A 20,986-nucleotide genomic window follows, 5' to 3' on the forward strand; every position below is an offset into this window, starting at 1 on the left:
ATTGAACTTTGTCCTCTACTGTCCTTGGGAATTTAGTCAAGGCCAGGGACAGATCTCAATCTCTATATACCCAGAGTCTTGCACACACTATACTCAACGTATTTTTTTCTAAATACGTGAGGAATGATTGCTTTTTAACCATTTCTCATTAAAATAGGCACAATTCTCTCACCTTTCTTTGTGTTTACTCACTTCTCCCTGCTCGTGCTTTACTCTGCTTATCCATCCTACAGATTTGTCTGCTCGGGCACAGATGACCAACTCGTTGATTTCCAGTGGAGAATATTCTTTCCAAGGGGTAAAATAAAATAGTTAAGAAACTCAATGGTCAAATTACATGAAAATCCACAACTCTTATTTTGGTCACATTGTTAGAATGGTTTTAAACTACCAGGTAAAAAAAGAAACGATTCTATGCTGTTGAATTCACTTCTAAGTAATGACTGGAATCAGAGTAATTGGAATAGAAATAATTTATGGCTTAAATCAGAATCTGAGATTTTTAAATGCTGTAAAAAAGGTTTGGTGATATAGTCTAGTTTTATGTCTTTAAAAACCATCTAATAACTGGTATTAACATCTCCCCCAAATTTCCATTTATAGCCCCAGCCTCTCCTGAGTTCCAGACTTATATTTATAACTATTTACTTGACATTTTCACATTTGGACAACTAGTAACGAGTTCTAACCTAACAAATCCAAATTTTAATTTCCATTCTTTCCACCTTGCTGTCCCCTAAACTCTTTCTTCCAGAATTTTCCTTTCTCTCAGACCCAAATCATGGAGTCATCCATGACTCCTTGGATCAGTTTTCTATTGCTGCTATAAAATATCACCACAAACTTAGTGGCTTAAACAATTGCTCTACAGCTCAAACCATACAAATACCTTCCAACTCTGTAGGTTAGAAGTCGCACACAAGACTCAATGGGCTCATAGCAAGGTGTCAGCAGGCTGGCATTGCATTCTGCAGGCTCAAGGAGAGAATCCATTTCCTCACTTTTTCTACCTTCTAGCACCTGCTTCTGTTCCCTGCCTTGTGGTCCTTTCATTCATCTTCGAAGCCAGCAACAGCAGGTCCGCATTTTTTGCATCACAGCTCTCTGATCCTTCTGTCATCTCATCTTTGTCTCAGCATAACAGGAAGTTGTCTGCATTTAGAGAATTTCTGTGATTGGACTGAAACCAAGAGTCCAGAACAGTCTCCTCATCTCCAGCTCAGCTAATTTGTGACTTTAAATCCAATTGCATTTATTAGAATTCTTAATTCTACTCTGTCACATAATGTAACATTCACAGGTTCTTGGGATTAAGATGTGGACACTTTTGGGGGGTATTCTGCCAACTACATACCTCTCATACTTTATTTCTTTAAGAAATCTTGCTTGCTCTAACACATACACACAATCCAATGACTTGTCACCATCTCCATTGCTAACACCCTGGTCCCAGTCACCATCATCTCTCAGCTAGCTTATTTTAATAACTTCCTAAGTGCTCTCCCTCCGCCTATCCTTGCCCCACTATGGTCCTTTCTATTCAGAGAAGCTCCTCATTTAACTCAGAATATTTACAATGGCTTACGAGGTCCTGCATGAGTCTGACCGCTGCGCATCACCACCCTCCTCCACTCATTACTTCACTGGTCTTATTTACTACTAGTCTCTCTTACTCACTCTGCTCCAGCCAAAGTAGCCTGTCTTTGGTTCTAGGTGCACCACGACCTCAGGACGTTCACATCAGCTGTGTCCTCTGCCAGGAATGCTCTTTCTGGCATGTCCACTCGACTGAATTCTCCATGTCCTTTAAGTATTTACTCCAAAGTCACCTGCTCAGTGAGGACCATCTCGGCCGTCCTCTTAACATTGCAACCCACGCTTCTCCCCACACACCTTCTTCCAGTCTTATTACTTTGCTCTACTTTTCCTTTTTCTCTAGCACTTAATACCTTCTAATTTATCACATCACTAACTACTTTCTTTACTAAAATGTAAGCAACACAAAAGCAGAAGTATCTGTTATGTGTAACACTCGGAAGAGTAACTGGTAGGCACTCAACAAATCACTGCTGAATGTTGAATAAATAAATGGATAAGACAATTTGAAGGCACTGGTTTGCCCTCCCTTTCCATCAGTCATGTTTATAAAGTATTCTCAGTGCCTTTCTTCTCTTTTGCCGGTCCACTAAGTTCTGCTTTCTGGTGACTACATTAAGCTCTTTGTTTTTCTCATTATATTTCATTCTGTTGATAGGATCACATAGAATTTTATTCTCAAGACACAGGGCACTGAATCTTTGTAGCCCTCTCTACCCTTTCAAGTTTTAGCAGACTTGTCTTACAACTCTCTGCCTACCTTGTCTGTATGAAATAACTGAAACTGATTAGTTTCTTGTTTCGGCCCAATTCCTACTTCTGCTGGTATTATCTGATTTGCTCTCAATGCAACATATTTTCTAGTTAGCTAAAACATTTTATCATGCAATAATATACTTATTAAATTTAACATAAGCTCTCATTAGAGTTTATTCCATGAGTATATTTTGAGCTTTAAGAATATACTTGATAACGTATAAGCCCGTGAAAGAACTTTGAAGTTTGTAATAGTATCTTAAGTTGGAAAGTTAATTAAAACTAAAGCTATTTCATTTTCAAATATTTTAAAGCATTTCTGAAATTCAGAATTGAGCTACTCAAACTCCATTACCTAAGTAGCTGATCACAGCTAGAAGTACAATGATCTCTGAAAACTATTTAAAAACCTAAGGCTGTGATATGTGCATGTCTATAAGCATTTATCCATGCTTTTTTGCTCTTTTCACCCTGGATTTGCTGTACTATGCATGTATTCCCTGTTATACTATTTAAAATTTAGAATACTGTTTCTTAAAGTGCCATTTCAGGTTTCCATGGTTCAAAAGATAGAAAAGGTGAATTATAGTTGTTGAAGTCAGCAATTTCCAGAGTGAGCTTTGCTCCATTTCCACACACTTCAAAGCTAAATATCTCCAAGTTTACAACCAAGTTTAAAGAGCTAGGAATACCACCCCACACCCCACGCACAACCCCAGGAGTGTGTGCTGGATATTCCTCTAGATCATCATTGTTCAAAGTATATTACACAGAACACCTCTGTGAGGGTTAATTTCACATATCAAGTGGTCTGGGCTAAAAGATGCTCAGATAGGGGTAAAACATATTTACAAGTGTGTCTGTGAGGGTGTCCCAGAAGAGATTAGTATTTGATCACTAAACTAAGTACAGAAGAGTGCCCTCACCCATGTGGGTAGGCGTATCACAATCCATGAAGGGCCTGAGTAAAACAAAAATGTAGAGGAAAGGCGAATTCACTCTCCCTGCTTGAGCTGAGACATCCACCTTTTCCTGCCCTCAGTCATCAGGGCTCCTGGTTCTTGGGCCTTCTGGTACTTCCACCTACCACTGGCCTTTGGATTCAGGCTGAGCCACAACACCATCTTTCCTTATTCTCCATGGGCCGACCCATGATACCTTTACTTCCTCATTGCTCAGTTTCTCTGTTTTTTACCATACTTGGGATTTTGCCCCCAACACTCTTCTGTAACTGGTCATGTCCAGAGGTCCTCAGTGATGTCCTGTATTAGTCAGGGCTCTCCAGAGAAAGAGAACCTATGAAATACGTATATATGTAAAAGGAGATTAATTATAAGGAATTGGCTTATGTGATTATAAAGGCTGGCAAGTCCAAAATCTGCCGAGGGAGCCGGGAGGCTGAAGACTCAGGAGAGCCCATGCTGCAGTTCCAGTCCAAGGGCTGTCTGCTATAGAACCAGGAAGAGTTGGCAGTGCAGATAAAGTCTGAAGGCAGCCTGCTGGAGACTTCTCTCTTGCTTGGAAAGGCAGATCGGATCTTCAATTTCATTCAATTTCCTCATTCCTCCATAATTTCAAATCCAATAGACACTTAGCTGTCCCCATAGTATGCATTTTCTAGCAGCAGCCTTCTAACAGAGTTCCCTACTCTTTGAATTATTTCTTTTGTACTCTGTGAAGTATTTTTGGGGTTTTCTCCCACACTACCAGTTGGTCTTTCTTCTGATTCTTTTTTTTCTATTCACCATATAAATGTTGTTATTCAGGCTTGAGTTCTTGTCTCTTTCTATATTCTCTTTCTTGGTGAGCTTCACTCCTATGGTTTGAAGTGTCTCCACTCCCATTGGCAGGATGGTTCCCCAATTTTTATGTCCAGCACAAACCAACTCCTCTAAGATCCAGGCTCACATGTTTTATAAGCATCTCAAATTTACATCTAAAGCAAGAGTCTTGATTCTCTTCAAACCTGTCCTACACAACCAACTTTCTACCTGGCCCAGTTTCTTCTATATCTTAGAAATGGTAGCGTTGCTATTCAGTTGCTTAAGCCAGAAAACCTAGACATCACTTCAAGTTCTCCCCTTCATCCTCGTCATCACCATGTCTAGAGCATCAGAAAAACAAAGTCTCTTGTGTAACTGGTGAACTCTACATCCGCTGCCACACTTGGGTCCAGGCCGCCATCTGCTCTCACCTGGACTGTGACAAATGGATTCCCCAGCCTGCTCCTGATTGTACACTCCAAAAAAACTATAATGATGTAAAATGTGCCCCTTTTTAAACATGCTTACAGCTTTCAATTGCACTCAGAATGAAATCCAAACTCGGATTCCATGGCCTGACTGCTGGCCTTGTATCCCACCTAATTTTAGGCACTTCTCTTTTTTCCTCTACTGCAGTCACATGGGCTTCTTCAAATTCCTGTGTGCCAATGCCTTCCCGCCCTCTGTGTCTTTGCATGTCCTGTTATCATTGCTTAGACTCTTCAGCATCCCCCCAGCTGCTATGAAGAATGCAGAGGAGGGTAACCTGTTGTTCTGAGGTAACACTGAGAACATGCAACAGCTTCAGAGATGAACTAGCGCTTTGTGTTTGGAGCAGATTTTAAAGGTGCCTTCAAGGATTTTAAAGGAAGAAAGGAACTCACACAAAAAATCAAAGGTAAAGAAGAGAGGAACAGAGAGGTGAATCCAGGTAAAGGAAGGAACAGGTACATAGATGTTGGATTGAACAAGCTGGTACTTTCTGGAAATTTCAAGTAGCTCCATATGCCTTGAGTTTGGAGCATGTGGCGATGATGGGTCCATTTCTCCCAGGCCCAGTCTGACACGAAGCATGTGATACCACCTCTGAAACAAGTCCACTGCTGAGTGACATAAAATTCTGACAAGCTGCCATATTTCTCCAGGATCTAGAGGTGCTCTAGTGTGGCTTTTAAGTTATCCCAAGGATTCTAGAAATTTCCAGCTAACAAATATAAACTATAAACTGAACTTCCTTGCAGATGGTAGCCATGATTCTATTACACAAAAGCCTTTCCCAGGTAATAAATGCACCTGGAATACACTTTCTGATGTGTCAGGCTTGTCCCTTAGCAAACTATTTTCTTGTTAAGTTTATGTTGCTTATCTTGATTAGTAGTTTAAACTGCCTTCTAAAAGTTATATTCTATTTCTAAAGTAATACCTATGATATATGAACAAATACTATTCTTAGCTCCTGAATAAAATCAAAATAAAATTTTCCATGCCCATTGAGCACCCTCTGAAAACTAAGATGCACTCTCTACTTCTTATCAGCACTGTTTAAAACAAGCAATCAGTGCAAGGGGCTGGGAAGTTAGTGCACTGTTGTGATTTGCACATCAGGTTACTTAGCTCTGTGTTGTTCTGCACTAAGAGGCAGTCCCCATGCCAACATCACCAAATTTACGGCCTTGATCAGGAAGCAGTATAAGGAATGAAGTCCATATTTTACTGGCTTTTCTACAATTCAATTTGAATTGTTGAGTTACCGATACATTTGTATTTCAAATTTCTTTCTTTTTTAATGTTCTGGCTGATGTTATATAATCTCTTTCTACATTGTTTTTTCTCCACTCTATTTCACATAGTCCTTTCCCTAAATTCCACTTTCCAGCTCAGCTCTAGTATCTGAATAACAAGAGAAGACATTGGCAGTCTGTTGAAGCCTAAAGAGTAGGAAAACACATAATAAAGCCTATTTTACACTTGAGAAGCCATTTGCTACACCTAGGGTGTGTAGTGATTGAAAAATCGGCTCCCGACTCAGACTACTTGGGTTTAAACCCTGATACTAAATGTCAATTTTCTCCACCTCAAAATGAGGATTCAACTGTGCCTACTTCACAGGATTGCATGAGGATAAGTCAGATAAATCACATTAAGAATGTTATACTGGTAATGGGGGAAATAATTCATTTAGGCATTTTATTTGTTACTTAACTTGCCATTATTTCTTGGTAATTTTTTTATACCACTACTTATTCCAAATCTCTTTTATATTTACTTATCTATTCCAAATATGAAACCATAAAGAATAAAGAGACACTAAGTTATTATTGAACTGAGTATGTGTATGGAATTTTGATGCAATATAAAGTGGAAAAAACAGAAAATAACCTCTTTAAAGAATAATAAACTATAAAAGATGTATTCAATCATGCTGTATACTAAGTCTTTCCTTATTAATATGTGTAAAAATTCATATCAAACTTTGCTTCCCTTATTTCAATAAAATAATTAGCAAAGATGTTGCTAAAAGCTCTAATCATATACTAGACTTTCACATCAGCTTTAAAGGAATTGGGGACCCTGGTTACTCAAAAGCTCATAATAACTTTAAGGCAAAGCAATATGGCCTGTCTGTGGTCATGGCAACTAAGATGATTTTACTGAAGAGGAAGAACTGTAGTGTCAGTATACAAACACATTTCCATGCGGGATAATACAATTCCAATGGCCTGCATCCTAGGATTAGTCCACCCATTTGATGAACAGTGGTAGAATTCAGAATCACTCATTAAGAACAATCTCATTTGTAAACATGTATGATCAGTGGGGAATCATAAAACGGAGGTACTGAATTTAGGAGACCGCAGCGAAAGAACAAAAGAGCTTAGCTACTAATGTTTCTATCATACTGATTGCCTGCAGTCATGTGCTGCTTTCCTTTCATCTGTGTTCCTAATTCAATTTCAATGGTACAGCTCAGAGACTCAGAAAAGCATTCACTTCTCCTTTTGCAGAAGAAACACTGATAATGCTATGAAAAGCAAAGAATTCTCATCCTCAGGTTCTAAGTTACAAAATTCATGTTACTTAATTTGGATGACAAAGTAGCTGTGAGGTTGAGATCTAACGTCTGATGCCAGACAAGTGGTACAAGTTAAATAGGGCGACATAGGCAAATCCTATTGGGACAGAATATTCACAATCTTAGAATATGAACTCACTAAAACAGTTATAAAAACTGCAAGGAAACTGTTCTTTTTCTTTTTCCAAAATAAATGAGAAGCAATTATTACTTCAGCAGTGACAGCACTGTGAATATGCAAGGATGCAGAATCCCTGCATCTGAATGCCATGAATGGTGCTCAGGATACCACAAACTACTAAGGTGAACTTGCTACTTAGCTTGGAATTTCAGAGCCTTTATAAAGGAGTCAACTTTCCTCATCAGGAGATGAAGGTCAACTTCTATTCCAACTTGAAATCTAAAATTTTTATTAAAAAATATAACAAATTTCTAGCTTAGCAAATGTTGTTTTCTTGCACATTAATCTATTGGTAATATAATTAAACTGCATTCCAAATTGTTCTCTTGCTGCTCTCTGTTGAATTCCATTTGGCTCTTTGCTCATTTTCTCCTACATTCTTGCTGTCATCATCAGTCAGTTTGAGAAATTACTGAGCTCACACATTAATGAGAACTTTCTACCAGGAAAAAAGGAGGTAGCAGAGTATTCTCTGCTTTTAAGACCCTTTTGTTGTGGCTAAACAAGTTTACAGAACAATACCGAGGACATTAATTCATGGCATTTATAATACATGAGCAAAGCAAGCAGAGAATGGGGGTAGTTTTGGAGTAACTAGCAAATCTACCTGAAACACGTTCATTTTAAACAGGAGGCCAAAGGGCCGCAGAGAATACAGGTCAGAAAGTCGAGTGCAACTGAAAGAAAATTCCCACTTAAAAAAATTATTTTACTCTTCAAACAAATTTCCTTCATGACAACTGACTTAAATTTGCATCAAAGTATTGTAAAGATAAAATTTTTAAATCAAATGTTATAAAAATAAAAGTATATAGTCATCAAACGAACTAATGCAGGAGGTAACACATGTCAGTTCCATAGATGGCACTTCAGAAGTGTCCACAAACTTACTGAAATTATATGCAACATTTTGCATGTAGGTAAGTATGGATTTTTTTGGAAAGTAGTTTTACTGTAGTCATCAGTTTAACAAAGATGCTGTGACCCCAAACTATTTTAACTTACTACTTTTGAACCTAGGTAATATTTTATTAAATAAATCATAATCCATATCTGTGTCATCACCTCTACATAGAGAAATTATGACATAATTCATTACATATGTACATGATGACATATATCACTATTTTTCAAGTATTCCTGATAATCTGGGGTAGTTTTTATTATTTTAAGGATATTTAGGCATACTGAAATTTGAATACACTTCTGAAAAATCTATTTTTCTTTTGTTTTTAGATTTCAATGTAAAATTTAAATATGCAAGGAATCAACAAATGATATGAGCTACCAACAAAACTAAAGAAAAAGTATATTAGGTCTTTCACTAACTAATTTCAATATGGCATGGATTTGAGATATAATTGCCAATGTGGATATACCCTTTTTCAAATTCCTCAAATAATTAATTTCATAAAATATTGTAACTGAGAGTAGTTCCCTCCTTACCTTCTGCCAACTCTCTTGCAAAAGTAAGCCAGTAATGCCCACCATTCTTCTCTTCAGCGTAAGACCGTTAGAACAGAAGTTTAATCATGTACACTAAGTGCCACATGGAAAACACAATCCCCTGTGCTGCCACGTCTAATCCACAAAGTACTGTGTCCTTGCTTCTGGTAACTAGACAAAGTCACCATCTTCTTTTTTTTTAAGATTTTATTTATTTTACTTTTGGTCAGAGGGGACAGAAGGGAGAAAGAGAGGGAGAGAAACATCAATGTGTGGTTGCCTCTCACACTCCCAACCGACCCTTTGGTTCACAGGCCAGTGCTCAATCCACTGAGCCACACCAGCCAGGGTGCCATCTTCTTAATCACTGTCTTGTGGCCCTTGTATTCTCTAATGGGACTTTCTATGATGGCCTCATTTCCTCCTGGATTTAAACTATGTTGGATTATAGGGGTCCTGGATTATACTGAAGCCACTATACATGTATAAATGCAGCTTCAAGGAAAAGAAACAGCAGTAGCAGTTATCGAGAACTTCATGATATACCACCTTTCTCTTTCGAGTGCCAGTATCTTGCATTTCTTTTCTGTGTTGGCTTTTTCTTTGCTTGTTGGAGACCAACAAGATCTCCAACAAGGTCTCTCTTTCTAATCAAAAGCCAGACTTTCCAAACAAGGTACCTATTCCATTTTATCAATACTAGTAAGAAAATGTCATTTGCAGTATCATTTTATCAATAAATGTGTGTATATATATTTACTTATATAGTCATATATATAAATATGCATATAATCATATACAATTTGGGGATATAATGTTGAGTGTATCTACCAACATAGTTGTATGATCATTGAATAATCTTAAAATAGTAAAAATGTTTGCCTTGACTTTTGACCAACATAGTTTTTTGATTGTTGAATAATTTTAAAATATTAAAAAGATGGCCTCAACTCTTGACCTAAGTATCTTGCTCTCAGAAACCTCTAACCTCCAGAATGTTTGAGTATAAAAAGTAATTAGAAAGGCCTTCTACAACAACCTAGTATAGTAGCCTCACGTATCAAGTCTTATTTATATAATAATTCTTAAACACTTACTATCTGGTATAATAAGCACAGGATATTAGAAATTCAAAATCAGGATGAATAGAGCAATGCCAGAGTATTTTCTTAAAACAGAAATCAAACCATGTCACCTTCTTTAATTTCTTTAGTAGCTCATAACTCTCGGCTTTTGCACCCGCTGCTCTTTTTGCTAAGTCTGTTCCTTCCTGAAACAACATTCTACACCCCCCCTCTTCTAGCTACTATTCATAATGTAAAATTATCTCAGTCTTGTTCTGACTCTTCTGATTTCTCTTGGTATTTTCCTTTTATCATGTACAGACTCTTAACTATCTTTTTACTAATAAAGTTTTACTTTTATTGCTTGTCTGTCTTCTTTATTGCACTGCAAACTTTTTGATGCCTTAGGCTTTTTTATAATACAGTGATGTATGCTAAGAATGTTGAATAATGAAAGAACAAATGAATGGACTGATGAATTATTGAAGTAGACAAAATAACAAATCATGACTGACAGTTTAACATTAATAGCAACGACAGATTAAGAGAGAAAAGATTAAAATTCCACACAGTGAAATGTTGAATATTATTGATGAGTCATGATTTAAATTATGTTCTATCTTTTCTATTTAAGAGGATGGAGAAATTCCTTATATTATTAAAGAATTTCAATAAAAATGATTACATGAATGATGACTTCATTGGTAAATGAAGTAAATTCATCTATCTGCAAAATTCATCTTGTTGCCTAACGATTTCAGGTAAATGTACACAGAATATACACCTATATAAAAATTTGCTCTTGAGACTGATCTTTTGACTTTGGTAGGTGTTAAATGTTTCAGTACTATTGTTATGGGGAAAAATAATTTTGAGTGATGAGGAAACTTTTAAAGATGTAATAATCAAAGACAACAAAGAACCACCAACAGCTCTTCTGGTTCAAAAATACTTTCTCTTCTTTTTTTTGGCCATTCATTCCTTTATGACAAGTGAGCATACTCTGAATGCACACGTGTACACTGCCTTATGTTTAAAAAGTATTATTCACCCCGTCCTTATGCTTTAGGTATCTGGTTGTCAGAATATACAAGGTTTGTCTGGAAAAAGTTTAACCATTTTTAGTATATCAAGAATGGTTTACACAACCTGGTAACCAAGGAGAATGGACTGGAATGCGCATCCGTGAACAATGATGACTTCATGGTACTAGTCAGCAGGGGCGGTAGATCCATTGAGTGACCAGGTGTATTGTGTGGCCATTGCATTCAAAATGATTGAGCAAGTAGAGCAATGAGTCTGCTTAACATCAAATTTTGTGTTAAGCTTGAACATTCTTCCAAAGAAACTATTCGGATGATTCAGAAGGCCACAGCTATGGGCCACTAGTGATTGGCAGCTTCATCACAACAATGCATCTGCTCATGCGTCATGTCTGGGGTAGTTTTTTTAGCAAAGCCTCAAATCACCCAGGTGACTCAGCCTCCCTACAGCCCAGATTTGGCATCCTGCAACTTCTGGCTTTTTCCAAAACCAAAACCATCTTTGAAAGGGAAGAGGTTTCAAACTATTGATGAGATTCAGGAAAACACAATGGGGTAGCTGATGGCAATTGGAGCAAGTGTGTGAGGTCCCAAGATGCCTGCTTTGGAGGGGCCTGAAGCATCATCGTCCTATGTACAATGTTTCTTGTATCTTGTATCTTCTTCAATAAATGTCTGTATGTTTTATATTATATGGCTGGATACCTTCTGGACAGATCTCATACCCTGCTTATGGTACTCTTAAAAAGTTATTTGTTGCAATTTTAAATAAGTATATTCTAGGACACAAAAATGAATGCAGGTCATGAAATTGTTCTAAATGCCCCTAACTAGCTTTCTGATTCTAATTTTGAAAAATAGGGCTTCTGGCTACAAAAAGGTTAAAGAAGCTTTGAAATCGTTTAGGGTCAAACTTTAAATGTTTTGGAGCAGAATGTAGTATACAGAGATATTAACATTTTTATAAAAATAAAACACAGGTTCTGTAATTCTGTCCTAACTTCAAGCTCTACTTACAAAAGCTGATTATGTGTAAAGTTGTTTCAATATGAGAAGATATAGTAAAATTTTGCAATGAAGCCTAGAGAAAGTGAAGACAAACAAGAACAAAGCCTAGGTCTTAAAACACCTGCTTACTATGTAAACATCTGCCTGTGGTCTACATACTTGTCTGTGGCATGCAATGAGGAAGAGGGGAAGCTTACATTTGCATAGTGAGACAGTCAATTGGTGGAAACTGGCAAAGTGGAGGTGAAAAAACAAACAACAAAAGACATTTAGACAATGGATCAAACACATTAAGAAATAAAGGCAAGTGTTTTAGTATGTGCACTTTTTGCAAATAAATTCACTTGTGGGGGAAGATGATTGAAAATGCCTTTCAAATAAAAGCTGCTCAATGGAAATTGAGTCTATGGTACTTGATTTTACTAATAATGGTGCAGCAGAGAGATTAGTGGAAGGGGTTTTAGAGCCAGATCACCAGTTTTGGATCTTTCTGTACAGCTTACTGGCTCTGTCCGATGTGTGTACCAGCTCTGAGCAATTTACATCATCAGTCTTGCCACTGTTCTTTTGGAAACTAGATACTACTGACACTTAGGGTATTACTAATAATGGGTTTAATAGGTTTAAACCTAATAATGCTCATAGGTTTCTATGACTAAAACATGTGGAGCATGACACATTAAGTACTAGATACCTGATTCTGCTATTAATTTAGGGTATATAGAATGTTATTGATGATTCTAATTAGCATGCTATATATTTACTGAATTTCATTGATGTTACGTATTTGTTTTTCCAATAACTGGTCACTTGTATTGTTTATAGATGGTCATATTCTTCTACCACACCACCCTTAGGAATATCTGAATACAGATTTCTCCAGTGTTATGCAACACTAAATTCATGCTAATTTTATCTTACACAAGAAGGTAATTAATAACTACCGTTTAAATTTAGAGATGTGAGAAATGTTGTGTCATAACCTAACTCACCAGGTGGGGCGGGATGGTTGACGACCGTGAAGCACAGAGAAGACTAGGCAGAAAATAGCCACCACCACCACGAGGCGTGATTTCCTAATGATTTCTGTTACCATGGGCACTCCTTCTATCCCATGGTTCCTGCATGATCTCATGATCTATTACATACCAAATTATCTATCATGCATGCATACACATACATCGTTCCCTTCCTGTTCCTGTGTAGTGCAGCATTCAAAAGACTCCAAAAATAGTTTCACTAAAGTCTCAGAAAAAGTGTCTGCATGAGGAAGAAAGGGAGAGCAGGACTTGCCTTAACACACAAAGAAAATATTTCTTAAAACTTCTCTGTATGTAAGTTTCTCCCTGCAACCTCACTCTTCCAAACAGCTGCCTCTTTTTTTCTTTTTTAAAAAAATATATTTCATTGATGATGCTATTACAGTTGTCCCATTTCCCCCCTCCTCCACCCTGCACACCCCTCCCACCCACATTCGTCCCATTTAGTTCATGTCCATGTGTCATAAGCCTCCTGAAGTTCCCTGTGCCGTCCCCCTAGCCCCCAGCTCCTGGCTGTTCTCTTGCCAAGCCTCTAATTCTTCCCTCCAGCAAGACAGCACAACACTGTCCCTATCTGGTGCCTTTGATTCCTCCGCCAGGAGGCTCTTGCAGCATATCCTGAGAAGAGACGATGGCTACAGAAGTGAGTGATAGATGAAGTATTTAAAAGGTAAATTTGAATTCTTTAGTGATCAACAGCATATGAAGAAAAAGGATGGAGATAAAATTGCTCAGCCAATTTCTGGCTTCATTCTACATCGTATTAAGTATATCAAAATGTAGCCACCACTCACACTACATGTAATACTTGACAGAAAAAATAAAAGGATATTTATAATATTGTCTTAAAAGTATTTGTCTATAGGCAATATGAATAATTTATAGTTAGCTCTGATTCTCTCAAATCACTGTGGAAATGTGGAGATTCTTGCAAAATGAAGAAATCTAAGGTACTAGTTTCAAGTGTAAAAGACATATTAGGAATACTAAATTTAACAATAATGTTGCTAGCATTAAGTTATGTTTTGTTAACTGCTAAATATTTATTAATTTTTATACGTAGATTTTATTTTCCTATTGGTGACAGAATAATATATTTTTTTACTTCAAAAATTGTACAGAAGCCCTGGCTGGTGTAGCTCAGTGGACTGAGTGCAGACCTGTGAGCCAGAGGATTGCGGTTCGATTCCCAGTCAGGGCACATGCCTGGGTTGCAGGCCAGTTCCCTGCAGGGGATGCACAAGAGGCAACCCTACTTTGATACTTCTCTCTCTCTCTCCTTCCCTTCCCCTCTGAAGATAAATAAATTAAAAAATCTTTAAATTTTTTTTAAAAAATTGTGTAGGCCCCTGAAAAGCACATAGTCCCTGGGTACTGTGCCCATAGTCCGTAAAGAATTAAACAGACCCAGGTTTACCAAACATTAAAAGTCTGGTGTCATTCACAGAGCCTCCGATGTGGGCCTTTGGAAGATGTGGAATTAGTGGACTGTCCTGTATTTATGCAGAAAAGAGCAATTAAAACCCTGCCAATTTGGTTGAGTCATATTGGTGCCCTCAGGGAATTGAATGGCCTTTGGAGACTCCAAAAAGGAAAACATAATCTTGGAGAAACTTATTCAATGACTGTCTGTTATTTTAAAATAAGAAATAACTCCCTGATTCTTTTTCCTCATGGGTGAGATAAAGTAGTTATGACTGCGTTGTCCATATTCCTGCACAAAAACCACTGTGGTTTGTCTACACAAGGAAAGAGAATCCCCAGTCTGGCTTTCAAGACTTCTACAAACTGTTTCCAAACTTCCTTTCTAATTATTGAATATATTTTCCACTAGTCTTCAATGTACCGGCCAGAATGCTCAGTATTTCCTGAATATTGCTGAGGCACTTGTTGTTCTACGGTTTCTGTCTCTCCCTATCACCCACCCCACTCTTCTGATCAAGATGAAAGTAACATTTTCCTTTACTGAAATCGACTGTACTTTGTCTCTATGTATCTTATGGCATTTAATATATTTTGAACCATATTATGGTACTAAGCTAAATGTTTTATTTCTTCTACTATTCAGTATGTTCACTAAGGACAAGATTTCATTATATTCTGATGCACCTTCAGTGAACTGGCTTTAGTAAAATTCACCTAGAACTTTGCTAGATGCTTATGCTGCATTCTGAAATAAGTAAGAGAAAAAAGATATCACTGGCTTAAAGAATTTTACAGTCCAATTGCTAGTATATTCCATATAAACATAACATTTTTAAATAGCAAATTAAAAGAGACAATAATTAGGGCCTGGCTATTGTGACTCAGTGGATTGAGCACTGACCTGCACACCAAAGTGTTGCTGGTGTGATTCCCAGTCAGGGCACATGCTGGGTTGCAGGCCAGGTCCCAAGTAGGAGATGTGTGAGGCAACCACACATTGATGTTTCTCTCCCTCTCTTTCTCCCTCCTTTCCCTTTCTCTAAAACTAAAGAAGTAAAATCTTTTAAAAAAACAAAAGAGACAATAATTAAATGGTCACATAAAGAGTACATAGAATTTTGGAAGCTGGACAATTTGGTATAGGCTGAACCAGTCAGAGTAGGTTGGATGAAGTATGGAGAATTTAAATAGGTATTGAGAAGTGGGTGGAATTGAATAGGTGAACTACAAGCATTTTGTCTGAATTTATTCGAGCACACCATGTACCGAGCATAACCCAAACCAGACAGCCAACTTTTGCTACAGAACTAAATCTATCCTGGCAAGTACCATACATCTTACTTTCTACAGGGCTAATACTTTAGCAGGAAAATCATGAATATATATAAGCGCTGTCTATTTGGGGAAAAAAGAGTTGTTTCTGAAGAAAAGAAAAAATGTCCCCTTAAAATGTGACACCAGAAAGCTAATCATCGTGCTTGTGCCAAGCATTGCTGCTATGAGAGACTCGAACCTTTCTAAATGACCAAAGAAGTTAAGCAGAAAAAATCAAATCTTTTTTTCTCTATCCTTAATTAAAGAGTTTAGAAACAAGAAGCACTGGAGATCGTTGAGACACTGGATGTGCTGAAATAACAAGGGATAACCACATCATGAACTAGGAGAACGTGGGAGTATCCAGAAACACATCACCTGTATTACACAGGGTCTGGCACAAATAACACCCCTACCCCCGCCCTTTTTTTTACATAATCATAAGCCTGTAATTCTGTAACATAACAATATCACACTCAAGCACATCAAATACATTTTAGGTGAAATGTTCAAATTTAAACTATAAATTATTTCACCCATACTATTGCCCTACCAACCACACTCACAGAGGCATTACTTCAGCCAGACCCTGTACTATTGTTACTCCTTTCCATTCTATTTATATCTCTCTTTTTCTTCATTTCAGGCTCTAACTTGTTAAGTGTAACTGACTAAAGAAGCTGTGCATATGTCTATATATGTGTGTGTAACCATCATATTATGGAATGAACTAATTAGTAGCCTTACTAGAATAGAGGCTATATTGGATAGGGATTTTGGCTTACCTTGTTCATTGAAATACTCCTTGAAGTGTGATTAACCCACAGTAACTGTTCAATGAATACTTGTTGGAAGAAAATATGAATATCTTCTTGTAGAGTTTGAACATAATGTAGAGAAATTATGCCTGCTTCCAATTCGTAGTTCACATCTGTGCTTATGTTCACTCATCTATGATCTGAGTTTCAACCAGCATCATCCTCTTATAATTAAAAAAGAATTACTGGAGACAGATGGTGGTGATGAGTCCTCAGCAATATGAATATACTTAACGCCACTGAGCTATACACTTAAAAAGGGTTAAAATGGTAAATTTTGTATTACATGCATTTTGCCACAATAAAAAGAGGAATATTAAAAAAAAGAGCCAATCATACTTGTCGAGTATCCACAACATGCACAATTGAGAATGTCATAAGAAGTATAAAATAGATTTTTTTATTTTTTCTGAGTGTCTAATATGTTTCAGGTATTATAGTTGATGCATATACACTATATTATTTCACACAATCCTCAGAAGACTTTAGAATTTTTAAAGATTTTATTCATTTATTTTTTAGAGAGAGGGGAAGAGAAGGAAAGAGGGAGAGAAGCATCAATGTGAGGTTGCCTCTCACATGCCCCCTACTGGGGACCTGGCCCACAACCCAGGCATGTGCCCTAACTGGGAATCAATCAAACTGGTGACAATTCAGTTCGCAGGCCAACTCTCAATCCACTGAGCCACATCAGCCAGGGATCCAGGTGAGTATTTTTGTTATCCAAGTTTTACAAATGGAATAAGGAAGCTGAATTTTCAACAAACTCCTCCAAATAGTTGAATACAGGGTGTCCATAAACTATGTCTTGAAAAATATTGAGAAAGGTTAGAAAGACTTCAAAACAAACTTCATTTTTTTCACCCAAGATGCTGAGAAGGAGCAGATAGAGTCACTAGAAAGCAAAAGATTCAATGCCTATAAGAAACGTTTATATTTTCCTTTATTTTCTTGGCTCTGAAACAAAGCTGAGATGAATCCTCCACTTATCACCTGTACCTAAAGTTTGCCATTGTTGTCCATCAAAGCAATGGAATAACATCACTCTAAAAATTGTAGGCTTCCTACAATAAACACAGAGAAAATTCTGATTATGATAAACAGTGTAATTTTAAAAGTCTGACAAATATATGTATTAATGAAGACATTGAATATGAAAAGATGGAAACAATTGCCAAGATAAGTACAAGGGTGTCGAAAGCAGAGAATTAGTTCTATATTTTGCCAAGGTAATGGAGAACAGTGAGAGATGAGAATTTCCAAGATTAAATAACCCATGATCATTTATTTAACTCTCTCTGCTGCATTCTTTGGTGACAGCTAACCCACTTGGTTACTCAGTGGGAAATTGGGGGCTACCCAAAAGAAGATGTGCCTGTAAGCACCACAGGTTACCACTCGGAGAATACTCATTACATTTGTCCATATAGAAAATGATTTCCACCACATTTTTTGAAATCTAAAATTGAATGAAGTTAATGATTGTGAATTAAAAAAATAAAATCTAACCAATTTATATAGTCATATGATTTGTGCATGCTTTTCACATGTTAACTCAGTCTTTTTTTTTTTCTAAAAGCACTAAAATACTTTTTGATATATTACCAAAACCTGAAGATATTCCTCAGGGCAAATAATGTTGTGAAAATAATTCTGGAACTACTGAATTTAATTATGAACTTTTTTGACTAAAAAAATGTCCTATTCTTTGAGCAAGAAAAAGAAACGAACAATTCCAAACCTACTAAGACTTCCAGGCCAATACAGTAACCTGTTCAAAAGGAATCACGTATCCTCTTCAAAGTTCCCATCGGAAGTTCTAAAATGGTAAAGAATTCCAATGCCATCTAAAACCAAAGTTGACCTACCATAAAAATGCAGACAGGAGGACAGAAGTTATAGTTATAGGCTGTTAACATTGAATTAACTAGAAACACAAACTGAAACCAAACACTAAAAATATTATCCAAGGAAAACAGTGCTGGCGACATCCCCTTCTAGCTAGCTACTAAGGAGTAGCGTGTAGCTGACCAGAGCTCCCAGTAAAACTGAAAAGCTGAAGGAACAAAAAAACAACAAAACAATCAAACACCTCATCTGTTTGAAAGCTTTGGAGGGCAACGAAGGCAGCCCAGACTTAAGGAGCCAAGATTTCAGGGAAAAATGAAACTCACTGAGGAATTAGATATTCTTTACTATTCCTTTGAAGCATTTTCTGCTTCTTAAGCTGCACGGTTAGAGATGCTCAGAAGTCAAGCATAAAAGGGTTGTTAAGAAATGAGGAAACTGAAGAATTTTTAGCCATTTGTGGACCTTTGAACAAACAAAAATACGTCTCAAATGAACAAGGCAACCCAAAACTTGAGGAGTAAACCTCCAGGAAAGAAATGCAGAAAAGTGAGTCCAATCTCCTGAGCTGTGTTTCCACTTCAGTGTTTGGTGATTCCTAAGGGGCTCCATCCAAGAGGAAGAAATAGGGACATAGTGGAAGTAATTTGGTAAAACAATATTTTCCCTAGATATTGTAAGGGGAGAGCCAGAAACAACTGTATACAAACAGTTCATAATGTTTTTCCCCCTAGCAATATGGGTCGGCAATTTTGAACCAGTTTCCACATGCATATTATTGTTGAACACACAGACCTATATGTGCCGCAGATGACGAGGGCCAGGTTTCCCACCGTCAGTGAGAGAAGTTATAAATGAGCAAAGGGAAAATGCAAGAATAAACCCCGTGGTTTTGAACTGAAGTGGACATATGAGTATGAACAGATAGAGATATATAGACATACAAATACCACTGAAAATAAACTGGGAAACACTAAAATTTTCAAGACTATTTGAGCAAACACCAATTTGAGTTGGGCAGCAGCAAACCAAAATGTTTGGGAGCCCTCCACCGACAGGAGCCAGGGCAAAGGTTCTTATAGAGCAGAGAGGAAGAAAGGCAAGGAAACTAGTTCGCTGGCTAGAGCTTAAGTGGTTGTCTTATCTGGGAAAACCTAGTTGGGTGTTTGTAACTGGTTTTTGTGAAGTTTGACTTTCTCAGAATTGAGCACATTGATTCCAGCTTAAGCTTTGGTTTGCTTCCATCGGCTACCAAGCATTAGAACCACCCTATTTTAATGACCTTCTTGTTTGATTACTTTAACAACTATATATATGATATGTTACATAAAAGAACCTACATATTTAAAACAACCCAAATGTATTATCTTATTGTTATTACCAAATATGTGTATCACTAGACTAAAATCAATGCATCAGCAGACATTCCTTTGGGGAGACTTTAAGGGTGAATCCATTTTTTGCTTTTTCCAGCTTCTAGAGGCCACTCCCTGGTCCTTGCCCACAGTCCCCTACATTGCAGAGTCAGCGACATGAGATCACGTCTTTCTCATCTTTTTCTACCACAGTCAGGACAGACTCTCTGATTTTGAGGACTCATATAATTATATTCAACCCACCAGTATTAATTCAGGATAAATGCCCCATTTCAAAGTCTTTCACCTAAATTATACATGCAATTCTCCCTTTGCCTTGTAAAGTAATGCATTTACTAGTTTGTTTCTTAGATAGAAGACTCCATATCTGTCAGTTTAATCTTCATATATTTGGGGGCTGTGTTGTTATCTGCATGTACTTGGTAGAAAGATTTTAGCGCTTTTAGAGAAAGACCTGAAGGCAACATTCTAAGCTTCCCATATTTTCCAACCATACAAGGTCTGTCCAGAGAGTATCCAGCCAGGTAATATCAAAGTAAGCACCTTGGGACCTCACACAATTCTCCCAATTGCCATTTGCTACCTGTTTGTATTTTCCTGAATTTCATCAACAGTCTCTCCCCTTTCAAAGGTGATTTTAATTTGGGGAAAAGCCAGAAGTCACAGGGCACCAAATCTGTGCTGTGGAGGGGCTGAGTTGCCAGGGTGATTTGATGTTTCACAAAAAAACTCTGAACAAGACATGGTGCACAAGCAGGCACATTGTTGTGATGAAGCTGCCAATCACCAGTTGCCTGTAACTGCAGCCTTCTGAATCATTTGCATAGCTTCCACGGAGGAATGTTCAAGCTTAACCAAAATCTGATGCAGAGTGGTTGCTTTACTTACTCAGTCATTTTGAATGCGATGGGCCACACAGTACACATGCTCACTCTCTGGCATCTACCACCCTCCACTGCCTAGTACCATGAAGTCATCACTGTTCACACACACACATTCTAGTCTACTCTCCTTGGCTGCCAGGTTACATCACTGGTGTGCAATATGTTCTTGTTATATTAATAATGACTAGACTTTTTTTGGACAGATCTCATATACCTCCTAAGAGACCTACCCTTTCCTCTGATGACCCACAGATGCAGCAATAGACTGTAGCTGGAACCTGACTAATGGCCACATGTTCTGGACACCTGGCAGGCTAAACATCATAATCTTGATCTAAGTTATGTTTCAGC

This window comes from Sturnira hondurensis, unplaced genomic scaffold (genome assembly GCF_014824575.4).
Source record: "Sturnira hondurensis isolate 20B ecotype Veracruz unplaced genomic scaffold, ASM1482457v3 Scaffold0014584, whole genome shotgun sequence".
Lineage (NCBI taxonomy): Eukaryota > Metazoa > Chordata > Mammalia > Chiroptera > Phyllostomidae > Sturnira > Sturnira hondurensis.